Consider the following 6,309-nt stretch of genomic DNA (forward strand, 5'->3'; position numbering starts at 1 on the left):
GCTCTGTTAATTGAGCATTATTGTAGCCATTCTGCCTTAGTGCTTCATTAACATGTTTAATCTTTCTCACTAGACTTTCACTATCTGAGACTGTTCTAGCCCGATGTATGAGTGTCTTGATAAAGGAGGATTTTTGAGCTGGGTGATGATGTAAATCTGCATTCAGATAGGCATCAGTGTGCGTTCGCTTGCGGTAAACGCTGTGTGTTATTTTGCCATTTAGACCATGTCCAAGCAAAATATCTAGGAACCGGAGTGTGTTATTTACCTCCATTTCTATGGTGAACTGGATGGCCGGGTGTTTTGCATTGAGATGATTTAGAAAATCATTAAGTGTATCTTTACTATGTGGCCAGACAACCAAAGTGTCATCAACATATCTAAACCAAAAATATGGTTTTAATGTACTCGAGGAGAGTGCTCTTGCTTCAAAGTTTTATATGTACAGATTTGCTATAGTAGGAGATAAAGGAGAGCCCATTGCGGCTCCTTCCTTTTGTAAAGAAATCACCTCTACATAAGAAGTAAGTGTTATTTAAGCAATGGTCAGAGAGTTTCGGGATATCTTTTGGTAAACCTGTATTCTTTCCTAGTGTATCAAGTAATTTAAGCGACTCGTTCACTGGAACCTTTGTGAATAGAGAAATCACATGAAAACTCACCAAAATATCATTAGGGTTAAGTTTGATATCTTTAATCACATTCACAAGATGTTCTGATTTCTTTATGAATGAAGATGTCCTACCGATGTAGGGCTGTATTTGTTTAGTTATATATTTTGCTAATTCATATGTGGCAGAGCCAATTGTACTGACTATGGGTCGTAATGGGATGCCGATTTTACGAATCTTTGGTAACCCATACAGTCTAGGTGGTTCATTCTTAGGGTTTAATGAATTTGCAATGATTGTAGTAGTCTTACGTTCTACAGTATTAGTTGGATCTCGTTTCATTTTAATGTAAGTACTTTAGTCTAGTAAATCTTTAATTTTATTATGATAATCGGCTCGGGCCATCACTACAGTAGTGCGGCCTGTATCAGCTGCCAGGATTTTAATATCTTTATTTAATCGAAGCTCCCTTAAGGCTTTTGCTTCGTTCGAGCTAATATTTACTTTTGGTACTTTGCTATTCTCAATTATTTTGGTAACCTCGTGTCTAGTCATCTCTGCCTCATTATGTGGAAGGAGTCTTACCGCTGATTCTACCTCAGCAATGATCACATCCACTGGAATTGTGCGTGGGGTAACGGCAAAGTTTAGAAAGGATGGAAATCATGTCACTGGTTAAAACAGTGTTAGTTAGTTAGTATTATAAAATAAAATATATATTACAATTACAATTCCTTATATGGGAAACAAATACTAATTAATAACAATTGAATGATTACCAATATATTATATAATTACAATACTCTCCCCCTCTCTGCCTCAAATCACTGCACCAGATTGGGTTAAATGATTATGTCACCCTGCTGCTCTATTTAAGACTGGGAGCTTCACTATTCTGGCAAATTGCCCGATGATGCTGGATGTTATTACCAGCGAAACGTCGTACTCAAAAATGTAAATGATGCTGATTCACTTTTCAACACACAGGTGGGCTAAAGTTGTGAACTATTTGTCTTTTGTAAACGTGACATATTTTTTCCTGTTTGGCCGTGTCGGGTGGTGGAAAGTTATGACACATTTATAAATAACGCGATCTAACCAAATTTTTTATTATTAATAATATTGGTCGCGTAAGCCTACGTGATATATTTTAATATTACCAGGTAAAGCCCACTTAGCTATATAGCTCTTTTTTTCAGAAGCGACCTGGCCACGAATTCAATCTAAAAATGTGGCTTTTTACATGGACATTTATAGCAGACAAACGCCCTCAACACGTAATGTCGATTCTAAGTGTAATAACAGCCATAGAGGGTTCACGTGGGGATTGGCTTGCCGGTCCTGCTTTGTAGCCAATAAGGGTTGAGATAGGGAGCATGGCCCCAGCGTGATCACGGCATGTCATCAGGAGTGATTGGCCTAGCCATTCGGGGCCCCAGCTAATGGGGAGCTGGATGAGAGGCGTGGTCCCGGGATTGACAGGGAACCATCGAGAATGGTCAAGGCTGTCCATGGAGGATTGGCTGGGGGGACCACGTGACGAAGGGATTAAGAGAGAGTGAGGGAGAACGATCGGGAGCAGACTGGGAACCGATAAGAGCAGGGTCACGCGCGGACGGGGGCTCTGAGTGCCACGTGCGCAGTGGGGACTTAGTGTAAAGTCTGTGCTCTCTCCGTTGTCTGCCAGCAACGGAGAGTGAGTGAGTAAAGTGTATTGTGGAAGTGGAAATAAAAAGGACTGATTCCGAAGCCGTCTCAAGAAGGATTATTACATAAGTATAAGGTAAATACGAGAGAGAAATCCACACAAACACGGAGAGAGAGACATGCAAACTCCTAATATGCAGGCATCACGGTCAGGATCGAACCCACGATCTCCTGTGTTACCAGGTGAGGTGGTGGACATCTCCTCGCCATCGAGGCGTGATGTAAAACAACTCGCAGAGCAGCGACCACGAACAAAGAAACGAACTGACTTAACCTGCAATTAAATTATAAACACCACAACACGCGCCCTGCAATGTTCCACGCGGCAGCCCGTACTCAACTATGGAGATGTGGTGTTACATTCACACACAATGTCAGGGTGTAAAGGTCGCAATTGATATATATATTTATACAAAAACCACATGGTAACCACGAAAACAGTAATGGTTTGTCTCACAGACGGGTTACACCGGTTAGGGTGAGGCTGTGTTTTCCCACAGTAAACCGCACCTTGTAAATTATTATTAAACGTTTAAAATTACAGGTTGGCTTTCACGACCAAATCTTGACTTAAAGCTTTCGTGACTGCAGGAATTCATATTTTTGGGTCTTGTGGTAAAGTTACGTAGATAGGTTCAAAGAAAATAACAAAAAACTACGACGTTTCGATCGCAACGCAAGCAATCGTCATCAGGAGAAATAAGTATAACCCGTAAAAACAAAGGTTTTCACTATAAATCCTTTATATGCGTGGCAGCGAACTTAATATAAAGGATTTAAAAATATATTCGCCTGTGGAGGACGCGGGGATCGATCCCGCGACCTTTGGCATGGGAAGCGAGGGCGCTACCAACTGCGCTACTCCGCCACGGCCTGTGGAGGGGTTACGCTCTGGGCTCTTACACTGACGCTCAGCCAAAGCCACGAATGCGTTCTATTTGATATATGTAAAATCATTTTTTTTGGCCTAAAAAGTGTAAAATTTTGGGAATTTTTTTTCACGAACAATAATTGTCTGGCACAACGAGTCTGTGTGGAAAATGTCAGCTCGATTGGATCACGTGAAGTGGGTTAAAAAACGACCGAATGATTTGCACGGTCGTAAGCAAGCACGCAAGCAAGCAAGCAAGTGAACTTAATATAAAGGATTTAAAAAGAGTGGGAAAGCTGCTGAAGAAGGCTGTTTTAAAGTTTTTCAATGGGTGTAGCCCAAGGGGCATAAACGAAGTGGGTGGGGCTAGTGATGTTAAAGTGAGAAATTTGCATGTCATTGTGAGCTACCTCCACGACGACGAAGGCGCGTTGGTGGACATTGTATTGTGAGAGATTAGCATGTCAATGTAAAAACACAAAGCAACCGCCACATCGAAGACAAGAGCTACGGTGTGCTGTTTTAGTGCGAGACATTGAACCAGTTAATGTAAAACCAGATAATCGAAAATAACTACTAACATCGAAAGATAGGATGGAAACATCACATCCAGTTATGACTTAACCAGGTTAATAGCGTCATTCCAATGATTGCTCAGTTTGTACCCATCTTCTCGGTTGAAATTGTGTCTGGGTCTATATATATGGATGACTTCATGAACGAATCTTTGTTGATTGCCAGTGGGCTTGCAAAGTACCTTCGTCTTAGAGAAATCAATTTCGTGTGAGCCCATTTGTAGGTGGTGGAGGATGGTGTTGGGTGTGATGGTGGATGAGTGGTGGTGGAGGATGGTGGTGTTGATTATCATCCAACAAGAGTAGTTACTCTGGATCTTTCGGTAAAGTCACGTAGAAATAAAATAATAGATTACGACGTTTCGATTGCAACACAAGCAACCATCATCAGGTAGAACTAAATTTGAGAGACAAAACACAGACACGGATAGACACAGACACACAAGCAGAGACAAACAACACAGAGAGAGACAACAGACCCACCTCTCTCTCTGCCCAACTCCCCCTCCCCCCTCTCCCTCTATTTAAGGCCTCGACACAGAGGCATTAGGTCTCTATGTCTATGTTGTGTGTCTGTGTTGTCTCTCTGCTTGTGTGTCTGTCTGTGTGTCTCCGTGTCTATGTTCTGTCTCTTTCAAATTTAGTTCTACCTGATGATAGTTGCTTGTGTTGCAATCGAAACGTCGTATTCTATTATTTAATTTATTTTCTTTCTACGTGACTTTACCGAAAGCACCAAAGAGTAAATCCTGCAGTCACATAAGTTTCAAATCAAGAGTAGTCATTGTTGTCGCCATCATCATCATCATCATCCTCAGTCCATCAGCAATTATCCATTCATCATCATCATCGCTCACGTGCCAAGGAACAAGGAAGCAAACTGAGAGTGCAGCTATAAATATCACTAGGCACGCCATGGAATGTGGCCCAAGGCTACCACACTAACCTGTGTAGACATTGCTGTAGATTTACAAACTCTGCTAGGTTTAGGCGCAGCTAATATAATAGCTGTACAAATAAACAGTAACCATCCAAAAATACATGTGCTGTGTCTATAACTAACCACACGGAGACGTCTGCTGGAGGTAACGCATTTATTATAACAACTCTGTTAATCGCAACTGTAACACGAAGGGGAAACGGCCCCTTCAACCCTTCTAGCGCGTCATACACACTCCGGGCTACTCTACACACCGGTCCCTTGCCACGGGGCTAAAGGAAGACTGGACTGACCCGTCCCATGCAGGGTACGGGGCTCACCCCTGGTCTGCTACACCCCAGCTCTGACCAGAGCCTCGGAGAGGGTCCCAGGGTGTCCGAGCTACCTGGGGTCCGCTACAACCCGGCTCTAACGAGAGCCTCGGTTGAGGGTTCCCGGGTGCTGGTCCAGTCTTCAGGTCTTCAGATGTCTTCACGCTTGAGTTGGCGAACACTGCTGGACACGTTCAGAGGGTCGGCTTTTTATCCCCAGGTCGGGCTTAACCCTCCCCTCATGACCCCCCCCCCCTCCATAACCTTCTGGAAGGTCTTAGAGGGTCTTATATCTTAAGGAGTCTTAGGGAGTGGTGGGGGAGCCCATCCCCCTCAGCCTCTAACCCCTGGGGGGGTCTAGGGTGTCAACCTCCTGTCACGGGCCCCCCAGGGGGGAGGAGGTTTGACCTTTGGTCAACCCCTACACACCTCGCTCTTTCTCGGCTGCCCCCTGTAGGCCCGTGAGCGTGGTGGCAGGTAAGCTGCTTATAGCGCCTTGTTATGGCGCTACACATGTTTCCACAAGCTAGTCCAGGCTCGTTTTTGAGAAAAACACATTAACAGCCCGGATCACGATCTTGAAAATTTAGTTTCAGATGTAAATTTTTATTCACCCAGAAACACATTGACACTTGAACCATAATAGAATGGTATTAAAGCTCATAGGTAACCCAGATCAAATGAAAGTATATTTTTTATTTATGGGATCTAATCCAAAAAAACCTTGTATACGGATGATAATTGCCGCAAAAGCCTACGTGTTAAAATGTATTTGTTTAACCTGGTGAGAACTCAAGATTGATGATGTTGCTGTTGATGATTCTGCTTCTGTTGCCGAATTTCGTATTGATGCTGCTGATAATACTGCTGATGACGATAATGACGATGAAAATGATAATCATGGAGTTGCTGATGCTGTTACTCCTGCTGTTGTTACTAATTCTGCAGATGCTGCTAATCATTGAGTCAAGTTGAATTTGAGTTCAACGAGGTAATAACTCAGGAGACAAGGATAAGTATGATTTAGGTGACAATCATGAAAAAAGCTAAACAAGTCAAACACATGACAGCAATGAAGTAAATTTAACCAACATATCGCCCAGACCACAATGCGATTAGCGTTCACACAACGAGTACGATATAATCAATGAATTAAGATTCATCTACACGTTACCTAAACAGCCTGAGAACAAGGGTTAGGTTCACACCGAATTGGCGTCTCATTTTAAAGAGTAATAATAAGAAATTAATTTGTAACGCGCGACCACACCGCAGGATTCACTCTCGACTAAGA

The sequence above is a fragment of the Lampetra fluviatilis genome, chromosome 45 (assembly GCF_964198595.1).
Source record: "Lampetra fluviatilis chromosome 45, kcLamFluv1.1, whole genome shotgun sequence".
In the NCBI taxonomy this organism is placed as follows: domain Eukaryota; kingdom Metazoa; phylum Chordata; class Hyperoartia; order Petromyzontiformes; family Petromyzontidae; genus Lampetra; species Lampetra fluviatilis.